Source organism: Saccopteryx bilineata, chromosome 4 (genome assembly GCF_036850765.1).
Source record: "Saccopteryx bilineata isolate mSacBil1 chromosome 4, mSacBil1_pri_phased_curated, whole genome shotgun sequence".
In the NCBI taxonomy this organism is placed as follows: Eukaryota; Metazoa; Chordata; class Mammalia; order Chiroptera; family Emballonuridae; genus Saccopteryx; species Saccopteryx bilineata.
In genome coordinates this window covers 131,147,977-131,171,711 of record NC_089493.1, presented here as the reverse complement: position 1 = coordinate 131,171,711, position 23,735 = coordinate 131,147,977, and the positions used below count along the sequence as shown (strand labels likewise).

The 23,735-nt window shown below is 46.1% G+C and overlaps 1 protein-coding gene and 1 long non-coding RNA gene across 2 annotated transcripts in view; one reads left to right on the top strand and one right to left on the bottom strand.

Moving 5' to 3' along the window:
- Positions 1 to 21,187: 21,187 nt before the first annotated feature.
- LOC136336507 (uncharacterized) lies at positions 21,188 to 23,632 on the bottom strand. Its single transcript, XR_010731465.1, has 2 exons — positions 23,495 to 23,632; positions 21,188 to 23,107 (listed from the first exon to the last, which is right to left on the bottom strand). It is a non-coding gene; the product is annotated as an uncharacterized lncRNA (long non-coding RNA).
- The window catches only part of PTPN9 (protein tyrosine phosphatase non-receptor type 9), a 92,530-nt gene continuing 91,896 nt past the window's right edge, over positions 23,102 to 23,735 (top strand). Inside the window, exon 1 of the mRNA XM_066278249.1 lies at positions 23,102 to 23,571. The gene's annotated coding sequence lies outside the window, so the exon portion shown is untranslated. The remainder of the gene's footprint in view (positions 23,572 to 23,735) is intronic.

Genomic DNA, 23,735 nt, shown 5'->3' with positions numbered 1-23,735 from the left:
TCTAATTAGTATGGAGACGCAGATAGGTGTTGGTCTCACACAAGTAGAAACTTCCTGATTTGGTGAGGCAGGCTGAGAGGTGAATAGAGAATAGAAGGACAAGGGGTCGGTTTTGTTTCTGTGTTTCTGAGCTCCAGATGGTCAGGGTGGAGGAAAGAGTCGTCCTAATAAGTGGGGAGGGTAGAGGATTGTTAGCTAGGGTGACTGATTAAACATTCTTTGAAAACCAGTTTTCTGACTGTACAAATTCTTTTTTCTCAGTACAAATCTCCTACAACCTGCACAAACCTTCTACAACTTACATAAACCTTCAACTTTCATGCACTTTCTTATCCAGAAATAACTGGCCTTCATAACAACTTGCTTTTCCTTTTTCGTTCAAAAGTATTTCCATACCTTATACCTTCTATTATCAAAACCATACAATTCCTTTCTAGTCAGAATTCTTGATTTAAAAAATTTTAACCTCTTGTGACAATCAAGTTGACTTTCTTTTTATCCTAGTTTCCCTTTTCCCAAAGCCTGACTTAAAAGAGTCCTTAGTTTTTTCATATATTTGCCATACATAGACCAACCAGCTTCAGGTTTGTGATTGGAGTAAGGCATTCCGTTTTTCTATTTTAGCAGCAGTGGGAGTTGTCAGGATCATGGTGTGTGGACCTGTCCATGTGAAAGTCAGTCCTTGGGTGATGTAATGCTGGAAGTGCCTCTTGGACAGTGTTTGAACAGTTTGCTGAGTGACCTATAAAACCTGCAAGTACTTAGGGAAAGGGTGTTACATTTCTACACTTTGCAGTTAGAGTTCAAGTCCTAGTGACCACTGCTTCTAGCTGGAATTACCAGCAGATCCCAGCCTATAATAGGCATGGGGCATTGAGATAAGAGGAACAAAGGAGATACTAAACATTAAATAAAGCAATAAAATCAGACTGTCAATACCCACAGTAGAGATCTTTGAGGGATAAATAAAACTTAAATATTCAAGCAAGGCATAGTAGATGGCCCTTGTGTTTACAAGAAATGAGATAATTTTATCTGCTACTTAGAAGAAATACCTTAGGCTCGTGAACAATGTCCTTGGGCCTTCAGTGGCAATTCCCAGCATGCTGGGCAAGGTCAGGTCACAGGTAGCTGAAGCAGGGCTAGAAGAGACTGAACCCTCCCTCCATGGAGCAAGGGGGCAGCTTACCTTCTCATGTCCCTCTTTCCACAGCACAGACATGTCAACCAGTGGGACTGGGAAGCCTGGCAGGCTTCAGTTCAATGCCCTTTCTTTCCACTCTGGAGCAGGGCCTTGATAGAATGCTATGAAACCCCTTAGGGTGCTGGAGCCAAAAGCTGGTATTTCCTGACTTCTTTTGGGCCTTATTTGCCTTTCCTGTTACTTTCTTGGTCATTATAGACCTTAAAAGCCATGCTCAGAAGATCTCACTGAGGGGCTTGACTAAGAGCAAAATTGGGAATTCAGTGTTTAAAGAAGCCTATTAGACTGAGGAAAGATTTGATCTGTGATGGTAGGTGGTTGGAGACTGTGGAGGGTCTGAGTTTGATCTAGGGTGAGACTTCAGGTGGGGGGGGGGTTAAAGTAATGCCTAGATAGACTAGGGATTGAGAATAAAGTTGAGCCTTAGCAGAGAAGACAGGATAACACTTCATAGTGAGGAAGTTAAGAAGGGAGGTGGTGAATCTCCTTGAGGCAGGCACAGAGGGGCTGCAGAGGAGTAGGTTATCTACATATTGTAAGAGAGTAGTAGTTTTGATATTGCGTGCTGCTAAATCCTGAGCTAGTGCCTGCCGAAACAGGTGTGGGCTGTTTCTGATTTCCTGGGGTAAGACAATCCAGGTAAACTGCTGGGCTGCATTAGTGTCTGGGTAAAGGCAAACAGAAAGTAAGAGTCAGGGGCAGGGATCTCAAACTCGTTGCCATGCGGCCCGCCCACCAATTTTGTGCGGCCTGCAGACTAATCAAACTTCGTGGATTAATCTGCGGGCCAGTCTGTGGGCCGCACAAAATTGGTGGGTGGGCCGCATGCGGCCCGCAGCTGCGAGTTTGAGACCTCTGGTGTAGAGGAATGGTAAAGAAGGCATTCTTGAGGGCTAGGATTGTGAATGAGTGGTGTTTGAGAAAATGTGTGACAGTAATTTACAGAGATTAGGGACTACTGGATGGAGGGGAATTACTGCCTCATTGATTAGGTATAAGGCTTGTACGAGGTGATAAGCTCCTGAAGATTTTCGAACAGGAAAGATGGGGGTATTGCAGGGAGATTCCATGGGGATGAGTAAACCTGGTTTATGAGGTGGGTAATTACTGGTTTAAGGCCTTAGAAACAGACACAGTTAGTTACACATTAAACAAAGACTTCACATATTATGAATAAAGGAATTTAAATGAGCGCGCTTTACTTGTTTCAATTCACTAGAAATATTTTCTGACAAACAGACAAGACAGATTACTCACATAGCTTAATATACAATTCTGTTTTTTAAGTTTTTAGAGATGGCAGGGAGTTGCCAGCAAAGAGGGGAGGAAGAGAGAAAGCAGACGGATGGACAGTGTGAGCAGCTGGATGGAAAGAAGGAGAGTCAGAATCTGCAGGAGAGAAGGAGGTTAAATAAAGTATTGGTGTGGCGCCACATGGTCAGAGGAGTCAAAAGGATTTAGAGCTCTGAGGAGAGAGGAGAGGGCAAGGAGGAAAGAGGCACAGTCATAGTTTGTAAGGAAGGAGGAGGGGTCGGAGAGGAGACAGAACTGCAGTTTGTAAGGAGGGAAGAGAGGTCAGAGATGAGACAGGCACAGCTTCTAAGGAGGGGGGAGAGGACAAAGAACACAGTGGAGAAGGGAGAGGCCCCTGGCTAGCAGGGGAGGAGAAAGAGAGACTGGTGAAATGAGAAAACAGGATTTAGTGAAGGGAAGAGGCTTTCTGGAGGGAAGAGACTCCAGCAAAAAGATTTGCTGAGAGACTAGAGAGGGGTCCCGAGAGAGGGGTGCCCCGGGGGTCAGGCAGGAGAAGGAGAGAGTTTGGGAGTCTGCGGAGAAGGAAAGATTAGGAGCAGAGGTTTTAGGTGAGGTTTCTTTGGCCAAAACCGGCCTGCGTGTAGAACAGAAAGTACAGAAATTAAGGACAGGAGAGAAAGAAGAAAGCCTGCACGTAAGGAATTTCTGATGCCCTCCCCGTCCGGTGGCAGAAATTGTCAAGATCTCTTAGGATATTATAATTGAATGTCCTGTTTTCAGGCCAATGAGAGTCATTGTCTAGTCTGTACTGAGGCCATGCCGTGTTACAGAAGAAGATTAATTTCTTTGGTTTGAGGTCTGAGAGACCGAATTTGGCGAGGATTTTTATGAGACATCCTAGAGGGGTCTGGTCGGAAGGCTTAGACTCTGAAGAGCCCATAGTGGAGACAGGTGAGCAAGAGGGGGCATCCTCGCCTTTTGTCACTGTCCCAAGAGGAGAGAATCTCCGTGTGTGGGAGTCGTCCCTGATAGAGGTCGTCACCACCTGTCAGGGAGCTCCGAGGACAAGAAGTCCGAGAGAGTGGAGAGGTTTGGCTAGGCGCCTAGTCTTCCGTGCAGTCCACTGAGACTGAAAGTCAAACCCCTCAAAACGTAAGGCGTGTCAGAGAAAACCGTCCGACCAGAAAGGTGTTTTTTTAGAGAGAAATTTAGAGGCCAACCGGGGAAGGGGAAGGGAGAAACTCCTTACCTTCTGGTCCAGCAGGGGTTCAGGACAGGGTTAGACTGCCGACCAATCAACCCACAATTACACGTCCAAACAGAATCAAGGAGTAAGCCCGGGACCCTGTCCCGGGTTTCGGCACCAAATGTTGGAATCCATGGGAGTCCGAAAGACCAGAGTAACAGGCTTTATTGAAAGGAAGAAAGGAACCCTGCCGGGCACTCCTCCTGGGGGAGAAGAGCACCGGTTACAGACTAGGGGCAAGTTATATAGTGTTTGGGAGAGCCTGAGGGGATACTGAGGCAAAAGTCCTGGTATGTCCGGAATGCTCCTCCTTGGGGGGCTTCGAGCATGTGGGTATTGAATCAAAAGTCCTGGTTTGTCCGGAGCCCCTCCTTGGGGCGGCTTCTCAGCTTTTTGGAATTCCTCTGTCTCAGGGTCAATAGTCCAGTAAGGGTGAAGTCTGACAGATAAGTGGAACATCAAGAGGGCAGTTTGGAATTCATGTATCTATCAGTAAACACAAGGGCCTTCTACTATGCCTTGCTTGAATATTTAAGTTTTATTTATCCCTCAAAGATCTCTACTATGGGTATTGACAGTCTGATTTTATTGCCTTTATTTTTTTAATTAATTAATTTATTTATTTATTCATTTTTAGAGAGGAGAGGGAGAGACAGAGAGAGGAGAAACAGAAAGAGAGAAGGGGGGGAGGAGCTGGAAGCATCAACTCCCATATGTGCAGAAAATACGAGGGAAGGGACAGGTGTGCCTCTGTTTCTCACATCCATTTCACGTCATGGTATTTGTTTTGGAAACTGGAATTTTGTGTCTGTTTTTTCTTTTTTTTTAATTTTTATTTATTATTTTTTTACAGGGACAGAGAGAGAGTCAGAGAGAGGGATAGATAGGGATAGACAGACAGGAACGGAAAGATATGAGAAGCATCAATCATCAGTTTTTCATTGCGACACCTTAGTTGTTCATTGATTGCTTTCTCATATGTGCCTTGACCGCGTGCCTTGCTCGAGCCAGCGACCTTGGGTCCAAGCTGGTGAGCTTTTTTTGGCTCAAGCCAGATGAGCCCACGCTCAAGTTGGCAACCTCGGGGTCTCGAACCTGGGTCCTTTTGCATCCCAGTCCGACGCTCTATTCACTGCGCCACCACTTGGTCAGGCTTGTGTCTGTTTTGAAGAGGCAGAAACATGGTCAGAAGCAGCTTGGGAAACAGGGAGGGGAGTATCCTTACTGCCCAGTCCAGAGGCCTTCTCCCCGTTGTGAGGTAGGGTTGGTTTGGGACCCACCGGAAGAGACAGGTTTTGAAACCTAGAGCTTGCCTCTGGCTCAGCCTGACACAGACCATTAACCTTTTCAGCAAATTCCTCCCCTCCTTCCCTCCTAGTGGGCTGGGAGTCCAGTCCTTCAAACCTTATTCTCTGCCTCTGCTTTTGCCCTTCAGGTTCTCTATGCAGTGAGACTGGGGAAATAAAGGTTGAACTCCACTCTGCCAGTTGTTTCTCATTTTCAATGTTGGCCTAAGTTTTTTTGATGAAGGAGGAAACTGAAACCAGCTCAAAGAAGGTTCTGTTTTGGCCTCCCCATTAACACACACAAGTCAGAGAGCGTGAAAGCAACCAGTGTAATTCAGATGGTGAATGTTTCTCACAGCAACCAAGTATCCAAGGTAACCAAACCTGTTTGGCATTCTTTGGTAAGAACTTTATGGCTAGAAAAGCACAGACCATTCTTCCAGCAAACATTTGCTGAGCGCCTCCTACTGCATACTATGTATTATGTTGGTTCTGAAGAGAGACTAATAAATAAGACATGGACCCTGCCCTCAAAGAGCTCCTGGTCTGCCTGAACAGGCAGTTGCACAGTGGTTAGAGCATCGACCTGGAACACTGAGGACCCAGGTTCAAAACCCCAAGGTTGCTGGCTTGAGCACAGGCTCACCAGCTTAGGCGCAGGGTCGCTGGCTTGAGTGTGGGATCATAGACATGACCCTATGGTTGCTGGCTTGAGCCCAAAGGTCACTGGCTTGAAACTGTTATGAAGTACCCAATCCACAATTTTGTGGGTTTTCATAGAGACACTAAGTCCAAATGAGTTTTTGAAGAGTTTTATTAAAGGAAGAAATGTATTAAATATGCCAGCCGCACATAGCTTACATGGGGCAGTCCCAAATTGTGTGTGTCTATAATATTCTAGGGACTGGTTATATATTCTTAATGATACATGGGCTGGGAAAAAACCTGACATCACGGCATAAGCTTAGAACCTTTGTTTTCACCTACACAGGTTTGGGAAAGGATGAAGTGGGGGATGGGACACAATTCATTAGCAAGTTTACAACATCTGTCTATAGGATTCATAAAAAGACGTTTCTACACATTAAAACTTACAAGGTAACACAATGGTAAAAATGTACTTTACATATTAAAACACATTCCTGTATTTTCTAGTGTTCATTTGCTATTCCTTTGTCCAGAGATACATACATTAACTATATGCTTTCAGGAGGAGAGGGGTAGTTTCCATGGGGACAAATGCCTGTAAATGGCCCATTAATATAAGAAAACGTTTAATTTAATCTTTCTCTGCCTGCACCTGGCTAGCTATTCATCCTATTTCCCTACAGGTGTGGTGGAAGATCAGAGAATCCAACTCTCCTTCCCCTTTGCATTTACAACACAATGCCATCAGCCATCTTGGGTTTTATGCTAATTACACAAGTACAAAGATCATTTACAAAATCTCTGCATGCCTAACCCAAATTAATAAAATGTTCTTCAAGCTTCCTAAAATATTTTTTTATTTATTTATTTATTTTTAATTTATTTTTTTGTTTGTTTTTTTCTGAAGCTGGAAACTGGGAGAGACAGTCAGACAAACTCCTGCATGCGCCTGACCAGGATCCACTCGGCACGCCCTCCGGGGCATCGCTCTGTTGCGACCAGAGCCACTCTAGCGCCTGGGGCAGAGGCCAAGGAGCCATCCCCAGCACCCAGGCCATCTTTGCTCCAATGGAGCCTCGGCTGCGGGAGGGGAAGAGAGACAGAGAGGAAGGAGGGGGGGTGAAGAAGCAAATGGGCGCTTCTCCTATGTGCCCTGGCTGGAATCGAACCTGGGTCCCCCGCACGCCAGGCCAACGCTCTACTGCTGAGCCAACCGGCCAGGGCCCAAGCTTCCTAAAATATTAATATTCATTTTGTAGCTTTTGGTCCCTTACAACAATGGTCTCCAACCTTTTTTGGGCCACGGACCGGTTTAATGTCAGAAAATATTTTCACAGACCAGCCTTTAGGGTGGGACGGATAAATGTATCACGTGACCGAGACAAGCGTCAAGAGTGAGTCTTAGAGAGATGTAACGGGGAATCTGGTCATTTTTAAAAAATAAAACATTGTTCAGACTTAAATATAAATAAAACGGAAATAATGTAAGTTATTTATTCTTTCTCTGCGGACCAGTACCAAATGGCCCACGAACTGGTCCTGGTCCGCGGCCTGGGGGTTGGGGACCACTGCCTTACAATAAAACCAAGGTCACTGCCTGACCAGGTGGTGGTGCAGTGGATGGAGCGTCGGACTGCGATGCAGAGGACCCAGGTTTGAGACCCTGAGCTCGCCAGCTTGAGCACAGGCTCATTTGGTTTGAGCAAAATCCCACCAGCTTGAACCCAAGATCGTTGGCTTCAGCAAGGGGTTACTCAGTCTGCTGAAGGCCCGCAGTCAAGGCACGTTTGAGAGGGCAATCAGTGAACAACTAAGGTGTTGCAACGCGCAATGAAAAACTAATGATTGATGCTTCTCACCTCTCTTTGTTCCTGTCTGTCCCTGTCTATCCCTCTCTCTGACTCACTCTCTGTCTCTGTAAAAAATAAATAAATAAAAATTTAAAGAAAGAAAGAAAAAAAGAATTCATATACTTATTAAAAAAAAAACCAAAACAGGCCCTGGCCGGTTGGCTCAGCGGTGGAGCGTCGGCCTGGCGTGCGGGGACCCGGGTTCAATTCCCAGCCAGGGTACATAGGGGAGGCGCCCATTTGCTTCTCCACCCCCCCCTCCTTCCTCTCTGTCTCTTCCCTCCCGCAGCCAGGGCTCCATTGGAGCAGGGATGGCCCGGGCGCTGGGGATGGCTCCTTGGCCTCTGCCCCGGGCGCTGGGGTGGCTCTGGTCTCGGCGGGGCAATGCCCGGAGGGGCAGAGCATCGCCCCCTGGTGGGCAGAGCATGGCCCCCTGATGGGCTTGCCGGGTGGATCCCGGTTGGGCACATGTGGGAGTCTGTCTGAATGTTTCTCCCTGTTTCCAGCTTCAGAAAAATACAAAAAAAAAACAAAACAAAAAAAACCCAAAACAAAACCAAGGTCACTGACTTGAGCAAGTTGTCACTGGTTCGGCTGGAGTTTTCCCTTCCTCCTCTCTACCCCTGGTCAAGGCATATATGAGAACAATCAAAGAACAACTAAAGTGCCTGTTGGGCAGATGAAATATATTATGCTCACTTTGTTAAAGATAGTGCTGCCCATGTGGAAGCCCGTCACCCAGGTGATTATATTAGTTGACCTTCTTGCTTGGGATGGGTGTAATTATGTTATTATGTGTTGGGGGAGGGCTTTTGCGCCAAAAGTTTGGGGTTTTTTTTTTTTAATTTTTTTTTTTTTTTTAATTTGTATGTTTTATTCCCACAAGGCAGCCAGGACAGGGGGTACTGAGCTGTGAACTAGGCCAGGCCAAGGGGGCCAAAAGGTTATTAAAGGAAAAGAGATCACGTTGTTCCGGGAGAAGAGTGATTATGTTCTAGGAGGAGCCCATGCTGTAAGAGAGCAGAGAAAGGCCATGTGGAGGAGGCCAGGAGAAGCAGCCAAGATGGCAGAGTGCTGAGGAAGAAAACCAGTTTGTGCAGAGAGAAGGAGATGGAGAACAGAGGTGAATAAGGCTGGTGAGGTAGATAGAACCTTTGATTCTAGGAAACTTGGATAAGTCAGTGGCTTTGGGAGCCCTGAATGGAAAGGGAAGTGTTTTCCCACTGTGTGTATTTCTTGCCCGCCGGGTGCAAGCTAGGATTAAAGCTAATGGCCGAGGCCTGACCTGTGGTGGCGCAGTGGATATAGTGTCGACCTGGAAATGCTGAGGTCACCGGTTCGAAACCCTGGGCTTGCCTGGTCAAGGCACATATGGGAGTTGATGCTTCCAGCTCCTCCCCCCTGTCTCTCTCTCCTCTCTCTGTCTCTCTCCCTCCCTCTCTCTCCTCTCTAAAATGAATTTTAAAAAAATTACAAAAATAGTCAAACTATTACCATTAAAAAAAAAAAAAAAAAAAGCTAATGGCCCACCAGTTCTTGGCTCCATTGTTTCATTACCAACTCTCCAAATCAAATGCGAACCTGCATGGGCCAGGCAGCTGTGATGGTGGCCATGGCTATTGACTTTACAGTGCCACAACTATGAGCTGATGCTTCTCATCTCTCTCCCTTCCTGTCGGTCTGTCCCCGTTTGTTTCTCTCTCTCTTAAATATGAATGCCTTTTTTTTATATATATATATATATTATTGATTGATTTTTTTTTTTTTAGAGAGAGGGGAGAGAGAGAGAGAGAGAAAGGGGAGGAGCAGGAAACATCAACTCCCATATGTGCCTTGACCAGGCAAGCCCAGGGTTTTGAACCGGCAACCTCAGTGTTCCAGGTCGATGCTTTATCCCACTGCGCCACCACAGGTCAGGCCTTCTCTCTTTCTTAAAAAAAAACAAAAAAGGCACAGACTCTTACCTGATCTGTGGTGGAGCAGTGGATAGAGCGTGGACCTGGAATGCTGCGGTCATTGGTTCGAAAACTTGGGCTTGCCCAGTCAAGGCACATACGACAGCAATCAACAACTACAGTGAAGCAACAATGAAATACTTCTTGCTCCCCACCCATCTCTCTCCTCTCTCTATAAAGTCAATAAATAAAATATTAAAAAAATAAATATAGCTTGACCAGGCGGTGGCGCAGTGGATAGAGTGTCGGACTGGGATGCAGAGGACCCAGGTTCGAGACACCGAGGTCGCCAGCTTGAGCGTGGGCTCATCTGGTTTAAGCAAAAAGCCCACCAGCTTGAACCCAAGGTCACTGGCTCCAGCAAGGGGCTACTCGGTCTGCTGAAGGCCCACGGTCAGGGCACATATGAGAAAACAATCAATGAACAACTAAGGTGTTGCAACACGCAATGAAAAACTAATGATTGATGCTTCTCATCTCTCTTCGTTCCTGTCTGTCTGTCCTTGTCTATCCCTCTCTCTGACTCACTCTCTGTCTCTGTAAAAAAAAAAAATTAAAAACAAAACAAAAACCAGCACCAGGTATTAGACCAGTAGGGTCAAAAACAAAAAAACTAACACCAGATGTTAGACCAGTGTGGTCAAACTAGATCTCTATTGGGCAAACAAGTTTGGCACAAGTGTTTTTAGGTTTGCTCACTGTAAAGCCAGTAGCCAGGGCCACCATCACAGCTGCCTGGCCCTGGCAGGTTCGCATTGGATTCGAACAGTCGGTAAAGAAACAATGGAACCAAGAACTGGTGGGCCATCATCTTTAATCCTAGCTTGCACCTGGTGGGCAAGTAAAAACACACACTGGGCTCCAGAACCCACTCATTCCGTACTCACAAAGCTACTGACTTATCTGAGTTTCCTAGAATCAAAGGTTTCTAGCTCACCAGCCTTATTCACCTCTGTTCCCCATCTCCTTCCTTCTCCCTGCACAAACTCTGTACTAACTGGCTTCTCACTCAACACTCCGCCATCTTGGCTGCTTCTCCTGGCCTCCTCCACGTGGCCTTTCTCTGATCTGCTCTCTAATGCTAATCTCAGGAACCGAGAGAGCAAGCTCCTGTTCTGTCTCACTTTTTATAGTGTAGAAATCAAAATCTTTAATCCAATATACAAAATAAGGAAGACTCTGATACAAAGTCACTTATCTGAGGCATAATTGGATTGTACCACCCCACATCAAAAAGGGTGGGAAAGGCCTGACCAGGCAGTGGCGCAGTGGATAGAGCGTCGGACTGGGATGCAGAGGACCCAGGTTCGAGACCCCGAGTTCGCCAGCTTGAGCCTGGGCTCATCTGGTTTGAGCAAAAGCCCAACAGCTTGAACTCAAGGTCGCTGGCTCCAGCAAGGGGTTACTCAGTCTGCTGAAGGCCCACAGTCAAGGCACGTATGAGAAAGCAATCAATGAACAACTAAGGTGTTGCAACGCGCAACGAAAAACTAATGATTGATGCTTCTCATCTCTCCCCGTTCCTGTATGTCTGTCCCTGTCTATCCCTCTCTCTGACTTACTCTCTGTCTCTATAAATAAATAAATAAATAAATAAATAAATAAATAAATAAATGGTGGGAAAGGCTTAGTCCTAAAACCAAGCCCCAGGCTACAAGGATCCTGCCTGCCCATAGCCTGCCCCCAACACACAATATAATCACGCCCATTCCAAGCAAGAAGGGTAACGAATATCACCTGGGCGATGGGCTTCCATATGGACAGTGCCATCTTTAACAAAGTGAGCATAATATATTTTATCTGCCCAACACTCACTTGTATTGGGGCAGCACCATGTTTTGTATAGTCTGTGGAAGGCTGTGGGTTCTTGCCTTCAGGATGGCAGATTGCAAATTGCAGATTGCCTGCCTCCATAGGGAGGGGCGATTGTTTGCTATTGTTTGGCTGAGAAGGGGTATTTTCACCCAGTTTGTTTTGCTGGGGAGTGCTGAGGCTGATGAGGGCCTGTGAGCCCGGTGAGTCTGGAATGCTGAGGGGCTTGGGAGCCCTGAGAAAAAGGGAAGCGGTCTTCCCTGACTGTTGTTTGTCTGCCAATATAAGACTTTAATTAAACGGAATGGCCCACCATTTTCGGGCTCCACAGTTCCTTTACTGTGTGCCCGAATCCAATGAGAAGCTGCATGTGCATGGCCATGGCAGCAGCCTCTGGCCATACAACCTTGGTTCAACAACCTTGCTACTTGAATTCTGGGTAGGAAAGAATTCAGAGCCATGACTCAAAATATAAGAGAAAATTTATTTAGAAAGTCACAGAGGTAGAAGAAATGGGCTTTAGGAGGCAAGTTACAGAAGCCAAAGAAGGAGAAAGAGAAAGACTGTGCCTGGGGGATGGGGAGCACAGGCAATGCTCCTGGGAGAGGAAGAGCAGGCGGGGTCCCTCCCTTCTAAGGGTTTTTAAGGGTGGAGCTCTTAGAAGGTCCCAGGGGAGAATTTCAATAACCTATTCATCAGCTCTCCAGGTGTGTCCTTTCAGGATCATGGTTTCCAGTGATTGGTCTGCACCAGGGCAGGGGTACTTAATCAATGCAGCAGCTGGTTCTGAGGTCAGCCATGCAGACTCTTCCTCTGGTTTTACTGCTTTTTGGGCCTGAAGCTGAAACACAACTGAGTCCTGGCCTATCATTCTTGCTTTGGTGACCTTCTGTATCCTTGCTCTGCCAATAGCTGTGTAAATGCCAACCACAAATCCAACGATTGATTCCTGCAGGGGCCTTAAAAGGGAACGAGACCCACTGAACCCATAACGTTCATGTAATGGGTGCTGCTCCAACCCACCAAGCCACCTGGCCAGGGCCCTTCTCACATTTTTAAATGCTTGGCAGCAAGATCTCTGAAGGAAGGCTAGGGTAGGGTAGGGTTGGAGGTGTGTAGGTCAGTGTTTTTCAACTGCCCAACAACTATAGACTATAATCTTCATACAACAGCAGGGTGGTTATGTGATAAGGTGCCGAAGAATTGAAAAATTAACATTAGTATTTTAAAAGGAAGAATCAGGCCCCCTTACCCCTCCTTTCTGAAAAGAAAAAAAAAAAACAGAGAAAGATTAAAGGGGCAAAAGTTAGTAACTAATAATAGTTTAACTATAGTTCTCTGTCTCTTGCTAGACAGCAAAGAAGATAAAGGTTATCTGAAAACTTCCTCTTTCCCTTCAATAAGATCCTTTAGGAGACAATGTTTATTCTAACCCTTCCTCCCCTCCTGGAGTCCTGAGGGTGACTTTAGACAAAGGGATCACGAGCCCACTTCCCTTGCTTGAAAAACCTGCATTCTGAAACATTTTATATGCTTTCTAATAATCATTCCTCTTGAAATTCTTTATATGTATAAAACTTGTAAACTAAAGTTAGCCCCAACACTTTAGCAAAGGTAATTTCCTTATCCTAAACTAAAACTTTTCACTGTTGTGGCAACAACCCTAGATGATTTGGGAACGTCTTTGATATGCAAAACATTTATCACTACTGTGTTATCTTGTAGTTAATGTGTAGGAATGTTTTTTCCTTTTAATAGATCCTATAAATAAATGTTGTAAGCTTATCAGTAAATGACTATTGTGTCATGCTCCCCCTCCTTTTCCCCCTAACCGGTATGTGATCAAGTCTATATAACTAGCCTCAGAGCTGTATTCGAGGCTGCACAATTTGAGTTAGCTATACCCCGTGTAAGTCAGATGTAGCCGGCTTATTAATAAATTTCCTCCTAAAATTTCTTCTGTATCCTTCCTTGGTGTCTCTATGTAACCTGTGGATTAAGGTAATATACTTTATAAAAGTTAACTCTTTCATGGCCTGGCACAAAATTTCTGGCAGACTAGCTGTTGTAGGTGACAAAAATCACACTTTTATTAAACTAACATTAGGGAGGAGAAGGGAGAAGGAAGAGGGTAAAGGGGTCAAATACAAGGTGATGGAAGGAGACTAAACTTGGGGTGGTGAACACACAAGAGAGTATACAGATGTCGCATTATAAAGTTGTCTTCCTGAAACTTGTGTTATTGACCAATGTTTCCTCTAATAAATTTAATACAATTAATTAATTAATTAATAGGTACTGAAATCTACACTTGATCTTAGCCAAAAGGCTGAGAAACAATCACATGTACTGACATCTAAAAGTGGGAGATTGTTGGTCAAATAAGTTTGTAAACATGATATATATGTTTGCTCTCTTGTGACTTATCTTGGGTGTGGGGGACAGGCTATAAGCAGGCCAGGTCGTTGTAGCCTAAGGTTTGGTTTTGGGACTAAGCTTTTCCCCACACCCTTGACTGATTGTATGATCTGGGTGGTGCACTCTCATGAGGAATCCAATTATGCCTTGGATAAGTGACTTTGTATCAGAGACTTCCTTGTTTGTATATTGGATTAAGGGATTTTGGTTTTCTACACTATAAAGTGGGACAGACCAGGAGCTTGGACACACAGTTCCTGCTATCACAATTGCAGGGGCTTCCCTGATCCCTTGCCCTTCATGGGAAGAGCTGGTTTTCTTCTTTTCCCCTGTCTTCTTTTGTGGTTTGCCTGTCTTGGTGAGACACCAATAAATAGGATGGCCCCCCATCCTCTGACTCCGTCATTTCTTTATCATCTGCCCGAATCCAATGGGAACCTGCATGTGAATGGCCACGATGGCGGCTCCTGGCCTTACAGAGATAAATCATGAACAGGGAACCTTTAAGGGAGGTATAAGGCTGTCATCATGGCCATGCAGGTTCCAGTGGATTTGTGTAGATAGTAAAGGAACTATGGAGCCAGAAAATGGCAGGCCACTCCGTTTATTCAAGTCTCATAACAGCCCCAGACAAGCAAATAGGTAGGGGAAACCGCTTCCCTTTCTCAACTTCAGATTCACACAGACTCACAGGCCCCCACCATTAGCCTTAGCAGTCCCCAGCCAAACAGGCCAGGTGGATATCAGGGCAATCTTCCATAGACCACACACACAAGGCACTGCCCAATACAAGCTAGCAAACTTAAAAAACATTTGTTTACCCAATAGGAGGGTTGTGTTTTGTTTTTTTGCTGTAAAAGCACAGGTTTCAGGTCTCTGTCTAGAAAGCTCATCCTCCCCTCCTTCCCACTTTCTTCACCAGACAAATGACTCATTCTTGAGGCCTCAGCTCAAAAGTCACTTCCTCAGCAAGACTTTCTAAAACTGACTTACTGTATTTTCCCATGTATACGACGCATCCTTTTTTTGAGGTGCCACTGAGCCATTTCACCCGCAGGTGTTGTAAAGTACCAAAGGCTACAGAATTAGTATTAATATTTTAGGAGGCTTGGAGAACATTTTATTAATTTGGGTTAAGGTGTGCAGAGAAATTGTGAGAAATAGTCTCTGTGCTGTGCTGCGTGATTGGCATGACCAGGATGGCCCTTGGCATTGTATTGTAAATGCAAGGGGAGAAAAACATGGATTCCCAGCCATTCCACCAATGCCTGTGGGGAAAAGGGTGAATGGCTAGCCAGGTGCAGGAAGAGAAAAGCCAAAATAAACCTTTTCTTATAGCAATGAGGCATTTGTCCCCACCGGGCATTTGTCCCCACCGAAACTACCTATCCTATGTAAATGCATGTGTGACTCTGGACAGAGAGATAGCAGATAAACACTAGATAATATAGGAATGCCTTTAATATGTAAAGAGACATCTTTCTACCATTGTGTTGGCTTGTAAATTTTGTTTTCTCCAAAATGATGTATGGTTTGCAAATTGAACGTGGTCCTATCATGTTAAAGGACATATGACTATAACCAATAGCGGTAAGGGGCTCTTAATTGCAATTTCTGCTTCTGTACTTCCCACTTACAAAACTATAAAAACTAAGTAGAACAAAGGGTCAGCGCGCTCTCCGTCAGATTTCTGTCGGAGTTCCCACCGCTTGGCCAAGCTAGACAATAAAGCTTTGATGTGTAAATGATGCTTGTTCCTGTCTTCCATATTTTGGGTCCCTCCGAATTTGTATTAACATTTTGAAAAACTTGGGATCTAAAAACTGGGTGCGTCTTATACAGTGGTTGTAGGCTTTTTTACTTACATTTCCTGCTTTTTTTTTTTTTTTTTCTTCTGAAGCTGGAAACGGGGAGAGACAGTCAGACAGATTCCCGCATGCGCCCGACTGGGATCCACCCAGCACGCCCACCAGGGCGACGCTTTGCCCACCAGGGGGCGATGCTCTGCCCCTCCGGAGTGTCGCTCTGCCGCGACCAGAGCCACTCTAGCGCCGGGGGCAGAGGCCAAGGAGCCATCCCCAGAGCCCGGGCCATCTTTGCTCCAATGGAGCCTCGGCTGCGAGAGGGGAAGAGAGAGACAGAGAGGAAGGAGGGGGGGGTGGAGAAGCAAATGGGTGCTTCTCCTATGTGCCCTGGCCGGGAATCGAACCCAGGTCCCCCACACGCCAGGCCGATGCTCTACCTCTGAGCCAACCGGCCAGGGCCACATTTCTCACTTTTTCATGTGGATGAGGAGTTGTATGAATTTTATGATGACTAAAACTCAAGTTCAATACTTTATGTAATAGATTTTTTTTTTCAAATTTCAGGCTCCAAAATTAAGGTGCATCTTATATATGGGATCGTCTCATACATGGGGATATACAATAGGTTCCCTGTTACTTTCACATCATTCTCTTATGATTATTTTTACCTGAGACCTGAACAAAATTGTAATCGTGCACTTGTTCATCAGCCTGGTGTCTGCCTCCTCTCTGAGACTGTTAGCTCCTGCAAGGCAGAACCACCTCTGTCCTGTTGGCCACAGGACCCTCAGTACCTGGAGCCTTGCACTGGTAGACAGGCCCTCTACAAATTCGTGCTGAGTGACTAAATCAATGAAGACAGTCATCTCAGCCTGACCAGGCGGTGGTGCAGTGGATAGAGCGTCAGACTGGGATGCGGAAGGACCCAGGTTCGAGATCCCAGGATAGCCAGCTTGAGCATGGGTTCATCTGGTTTGAGCAAAAAAGCTCACTAGCATGGACTCAAGGTCACTGGCTCGAGCGAGGGTTTACTCAGTCTGTTGAAGGCCGTCAGTCATGGCACATATGAGAAAGCAATCAATGAACTAAGGTGTCGCAACGAAAAACTGATGATTGATGCTTCTCATCTCTCTCCATTCCTGTCTGTCTGTCCCTATCTATCCCTCTCTCTGACTCACTCTCTGTCCCTGTAAAAAAATTAAAAAAAAAAAAAAAAAAAGTCATCTCAGCTCTGAGTCCTCTATCTTACTGTATTCTCCTGTCTTGTTTATGTCTGTTCTTGTCTAAGAATAGTAATTGCTAACATTGCTTCCAAAGCTGTGGTTGGGATTTTATTGCCTTTCCCCAAAACAACTGCTAAAATCCAAAGCTCCTCTCTAAACATGGGTCCAAAGTATCTGTGGCCTATGAAAGGCCTATGAAAGAGACCTGTGGTGCTACAGAGGTGCTTTGGCTGTGAACAATCCAAAAAGAGTTCTTACTGACATTTTTTTCAAAAGACAGATACAGAATAAAGAGGCCAAGCTGCTAACCAATGTGTTTGGGTGAAGATTGTTTTTTTGTTTGCTTACAGGCCGTGTCTATAGGCCACTAGAATGGCGGAAGGTGAGCTCTCAACACTGCCTACAGATTCACAGATTGTCGAAACAACAAATCAATGCCTCTCATTTTCTCTCCCTTTCTTTTTCTCGAGTCAATAAGTAAAAAAAAATTCAAAATGCGAGAAGGCTGGGCCCTGACTGGTTGGCTCAGCAGTAGAGTGTCAGCCCAGAGTGTGGATGTCCCTGGTTTGAGTCTCAGGGCACACAGGAGAAGCGACCATCTGCCTCCCCTCTACCTCTCTTCTCCTCCCACAGCCATGGCTAGATTGGTTTGAAAACATCAGCCTCAGGCACTGGGGATGGCTCCTCAGGCACTAAAAATAGCTCAGCTGTAAGCATGGCCTCAAATGGGCAAGGCATCAGCCCAGACAGGGGTCGCCAGGTGGATCCCAGTTGGGGTGCATGTAGGAGTCTGTCTCACTATCTATTCTCTTCTCATTGGGAAAAGAAGGAAAAAAATGCAAGAAGTTTGTACATATGGATCTACCGTGTATATATATATATATGATAATTATTTCAGCTATTTCATAATGACAGTGGTAGCAGATGCATGAAGGTCATTTAGAACAGTGTCTGGCACATGGTCAGGGCACAATAAATGTGAACTGACCTCAGTTATTATTATTATTATTTTTTTTTTTTTTGAAGCTGGAAACGGGGAGAGACAGTCAGACAGACTCCCGCATGCGCCCGACCGGGATCCACCCAGCACGCCCACCAGGGGCTACGCTCTGCCCACCAGGGGGCGATACTCTGCCCCTCCGGGGCATCGCTCTGCCGCAACCAGAGCCACTCTAGCGCCTGGGGCAGTGGCCAAGGAGCCATCCCCAGCGCCCAGGCCATCTTTGCTCCAATGGAGCCTTGGCTGTGGGAGAGGAAGAGAGAGACAGAGAGGAAGGAGGGGGGGGTGGAGAAGCAAATGGGCGCTTCTCCTATGTGCCCTGGCCAGGAATCGAACCCGGGTCCCCCGCACGCCAGGCCGACGCTCTACCGCTGAGCCAACCGGCCAGGGCTAGTGTGTGTGTGTATTATAATTTACTTACTGACTTTCCTACTGAGAGCCTATTCTCTCATTTCCACTTTCTGCTATTACAGACCATTGTGCATCTTTAAGATGGTGACTCAGCAGGATGACAGTATCATACTCAATATCCTTGGTTTGAGCCTGCTGTAGTACACAAGAACTTTGTACTCTGATTATTCCAAGATCTGCCTCTCGAAGCAAATCTAGCTGGCTTTCTTGCACTTGGGTTTTCTTACCCACATTGCTGCAAAGAAACTCCCAAACATTGTCCTATGAGGACTGTGAGAGGCAACAGTTCCAAGAACCACTCCCTTACACCTCCACACACCCCATACACAGCTGTGCCGCTAAGACACTGCTGAGTTCTCTCTGGTTCACCATCAAAATTCTTCCTTTAGTAAGCCTCACCTGATCCCTCTACTGGGAGTTAGAGTGCCTGGCTTGGCGTTCTAGCTTTACACTAATTAACTAGCTGTGTGACCGGATAAATCACTAGCTCTTGGTGTGCTGAGGATCACTGGGGCAGCCAAACTGTTAAGTCAATGGGTTGAGAGACCCCACCTCTCCTCAGTGGTCTGTACTGCTCAGGTCCTGCCATTTCTTTCTCCGGCTTAGTCCTCTAGCCATTTGCCTGCACAGAGAGAAAAACCACATACTAATTTCTTTTTTTTTTTTTTTTTAATTTATTTATTTTTTTATTTATTCATTTTTAAAGAGGAGAGAGAGAGGGAGAGAGAGAGACAGAGAGAGAGAGAAGGGGGGGAGGAGCTGGAAGCATCAACTCCCATATGTGCCTTGACCAGACAAGCCCAGGGTTTTGAACCGGCGACCTCAGCATTTCCAGGTCAACGCTTTATCCATTGCGCCACACAGGTCAGGCCCACATACTAATTTCTACATGTAAGTGGACCTGTGCACTTGAAGAGTAAGTTGTACTTAAGGTACTATCTTTCTTTCTTTCTTTTTTTTTAGGTGAGAGGAGTGGAGATAGTGAGGCACATGCCCTGATCCACCTGGCAACCCCATCTAACTGATGCTCAAGTACCAAACTATTTTTAATGCCTGAGGCTGATGTGCTCTAAGGGAGCTATCTTCAGCACCTGAGGCCATGATCAAACCAATTGAGCCATTGGCTACAGGAAGAAAACAGGGAGTAGGGGGAGAAGTAGATGGTTGCTTCTTCTATGTGCTCCGACCAGGAATCAAACCCAGGATATCTACACACCAGGCTGAGGCTCTACCACTGAGTCGCCAGCCAAGGCCTTAAGGTATTGTTTTAACATTTTTTGGAAAAGGTTATACATTCACATGGAAAAGGTACACACACGCACATACACATATGCATACATGTGCACATGCCCACGCAATGTTGTCAGAAACCAAGATAGGCCTGACCAGGCAGTGGTGCAGTGGATAGAGCATTGGACTGGGATGTGGAAGGACCCAGGTTCGAGACCCCGAGGTCACCAGCTTGAGTGCAGGCTCATCTGGCTTGAGCAAAAAGCTCACCAGCTTGGACCCAAGGTCGCTGGTTTGAGCAAGGGGTTACTCGGTCTGCTGAAGGCACACGGTCAAGGCACATATGAGAAAGCAATCAATGAACAACTAAGGTGTCGCAACAAAAAACTGATGATTGATTCTTCTCATCTCTCTCCGTTCCTGTCTGTCTGTCCCTATCTATCCTTCTTTCTGACTCTTTCTCTGTCCTTGTAAAAAAAAGAAACCAAGATAGTAGTTCCTCTTGAGAGTAGTTAGTTGGGGGAGGGGGAGTGGCTAGCAGGAGAATGTTCTATTTCTTGACCTGTGTGCTAGTTACAGGGGTATGTCGAGTGTATGAAACGTTGCCATTCTGCATACCTACATTTTTATCTTTGATGTATGTTTACTTCAATAAAGTTTTTTAAAAAGCACACAAAAACCTTAAACTGTACAGAAGACCATATTGGGAAGTCTCCCTATCCTTTCTGTTCCCAATCCCCCCTTCCCCTCCTGAGAGACAACCCCTGTTCCCTTTCCTGTGTGTCCTGGCAAAGCTTTTCTAGGCATAAATAAGTTTACAAACATTGGTTCACTTTTTTATTTACACAAATGACAGTATATTACACACACTATTTGAGTATTATTTTTTTCAGTTCATAATATAATAATATAGCTCAGAGATCATCCCACATTCTAATGTGGAAGTAACCCCAGCACCTGGCATCTAAATATAACTGTGAAGTACAGGCAGTCCCTGGGTTACAAACAAGATAGGTTCTATAGTCTTGTTCTTAAATTGAATCTGGGCCCTGGATGGTGACTCAATGGATAGAGCATTGACCAGGTATGCAGACGTAGTGGGTTCAATATCTAGTTAGAACACACAGGACACTCAACCATCTGCTTCTCCACCCTCTTCCCTCCCACAGTCTGTGGCTCAACTGGTTCTAGCACTGGCCTCAAGTGCTGAAAATAGCTCAGTACTCCAGCATCAGCCCCAGATGGGGGTGCCGGGTAGATCCTGGTTGGGGCACATGTGGGAGTCTGCCTCATTATCTCCCCTCCTCTCACCTAAAAAAAAAAAATGGAGCTGTATGTAAGTTGGAACAGGTACATTTACTTATTAAATGCAACTTAGATGTTTATCTTAACATAGTATTTTTTTTACCTTTCTGTGCATATAAATAAACATTTAAATACAACCTTGAATAATCTTGGATGATACAGAAGATGATGGATTTGTTGGAGACGATGGGACTGGTGTTAGAGTCAGGGTTTGATTCTGCTGCTGGAGTCAGTCTCTTGAAGAGGCATCCAGGGTGGTCTGTACAGAGTTTTTCTTTTTCTCATCATAAATGGCCTTATAGCATCTCAGGCCTTTGTTAACTGTATGGCAAACTTTGGTGAACCTCTCTGTATCAGGATCTTGCTCTTCTAACTTTGCCATTCCTGCTTCAATGAGATGAAAAGCATCAGCTCTTTTCTCAGTTCTGGAGTTTCTAGCAAGGGCTTGGAATTGTAATCCTCAGATGCGTTACTCCTAAGGAGTAAAGTCAGCCTGTCTTTCAGAGCCTTATGTTCCTGTGTACTTTTTCTCCCTCTCAAAATGTAGGTCCTCTTGGGCATTTTTTCCCAAACCAAGTCAGTTTCATCCACATTGAAAATTTTGTCTGGCAAATAACCTCCCTTGTTGATAATATTTTCCAATGTCTTGAGGAAATTGCTCACTGCACTCACTGCTTCGCTTTGAACTTTAACACTATGCAAATTTGCCCTTTTATTTATTTATTTAAAAAAATTTTAAATTTATTTATTCATTTTTTAGAGAGGAGAGGGAGAGACAGAGAGGAGAGACAGAGAGAGAGAAGGGGGGGAGGAGGTGGAAGCATCAACTCCCATATGTGCCTTGACCAGGCAAGCCCAGGGTTTCAAACTGGCGACCTCAGCATTTCCAAGTCGACACTTTATCCACTGCGCCACCACAGGTCAGGCAAATTTGCCCTCTATTTATTTATTTAAAAAAATTTATTTTATTTTATTTATTCATTTTAGAGAGAGAGAGAGAGAAAGAGAGGAGAGAGAGACAGGGGGGAGGAGCTGGAAGCATCAACTCCCATATGTGCCTTGACCAGGCAAGCCCAGGGTTTCGAACCGGCGACCTCAGCATTTCCAGGTCGACGCTTTATCCACTGCGCCACCACAGGTCAGGCTGAGCATTTTTATTTTTTGATTTTTCTGAGGCTGGAAACAGGGAGGCAGTCAGACAGACTCCCGCATGCGCCCCACCGGGATCCACCCGGCACGCCCACCAGGGTGCGATGCTCTGCCCATCCGGGTTGTCGCTCTGTCGCGACCAGAGCCACTCTAGCGCCTGGGGCAGAGGCCAAGGAGCCATCCCTAGCACCCGGGCCATCTCTTGCTCCAATGGAGCCTCGGCTGCGGGAGGGGAAGAGAGAGACAGAGAGGAAGGAGAGGGGGAGGGATGGAGAAGCAGATGGGCGCCTCTCCTGTGTGCCCTGGCTGGGAATCGAACCTAGGACTTCCGCACGCCAGGCCGACGCTCTACCACTGAGCCAACCGACCAGGGCCTGAGCAGCTTTTATTATCAATGGCCTTCCCATGCTGTCTGAGCAGCTTTATTTATTTATTTATTTATTTACAGAGACAGAGTCAGAGAGAGGGATAGATAGGGACAGACAGGAACGGAGAGAGATGAGTATCATTATCAGTTTTTTAAATTTTTATTTATTTTTACTTTTTATTTATTCATTTTTTTTAGAGAGAGGAGACACAGAGAGAGAAAGAGACAGAGAGGAAAGAGATAGAAAGAACAGAAGGAGGAGCAGGAAGCATCAACTCCCATATGTGCCTTGATCAGGCAAGGCTGGGGTTTTGAACCAGTGACCTCAGCGTTCCAGGTCAACACTTTTACCCACTGCGCCACCACAGGTCAGGCAATCATCAGTTTTTTGTTGAACTGTGGACCCTCAGCAGATGAGTAAACCCCTTGCTCAAGCGAGCAACCTTGGGTCCAAGCTGGTGAGCAAACCAGATGACCTGTGCTCAAACTGGCGACTTCGGGGTCTCAAATCTGGGTCCTCCGCATCCGATTGATGCTCTATCCACTGCGCCATCGCCTGGTCAGGGCCGGGCAGCTTTTAAATTATTGAAGAGGCTCCGTGCTTTTTTCGCACCAAAACGAGACTGATGGGCATCTTGCGCTGATTTTGGTCCTCTATCCAAATAATCAACAGCCTTTCCATCTCAACAATTAAACCACTGCTTTGCTTGGTGATAATGGTAGCTTTCATCGGTGTATGACCTTTCACATGCTCCATTATCCTATCTTTGTCTTTTAAAATTGTTGCGATTGTTGACCGACTGTAACCAAACGCTCTGCGAATGGATGAAGGAGCTTCACCTCTTCCAATCTCTTTATTATTTCTACTTTATTTTCCGTGGTGCTGGTTCTTCTCTTCTTCACTGTGTCACGGTCCTTGCATCAGCTTTGCGTTTCAGAGAAATCTTAATAGGGTAAAGACAAAAATGCCACCGATTAAAAAGAAAACGTGATCTAACAGTGGACAAGGCTACAAGAATAACAAGAGCCAAGTTTCCGTGCTACCAAGCAGACCCCGAAGAAGAGGCGGGCAGCCCCTGCCCTGTGCCAGGGCGGGAAGTTACCCATGAGGGCGGTATTGGGACCGCTGCCCAGTACCCTCTGATCAGGGTCGTTTAGGATCCTCTGCTGCGCAGTAACCGCCCTTATGGCGCGCCCTTGGCAAGTGAGTCGGCTGTCGGTAACCTCCGGACTTCCTGCAAACAACGTACTCCGGAGGAGCGCCCGGTTGTGACGCTGAAACTGTCATTCCCGTAAAGGGTTGTGATGAAACAGATCTCGAGCCACCTTACCGGGCCGCGTGCCAGGCGTCCCTTCCTGCACCGAGGGCGGGCACCCCGAGTGCCCGCTGCCATGCCGCAGAAACGAGGTGGGTCACAGACTGGAAGGGTCCTGGAAGGAGCGTCTCCCCAGCGGTCTGGAGATCCTCCGTCGGCTGTCCCTAACCTTTCCTGGACTTCCGCCCTTTTCTGTCATTTATTTGTGGTCTGGAAGGACGCAGGCAACGTAGAGCAGCCCTGCCCGCCCGGTGAC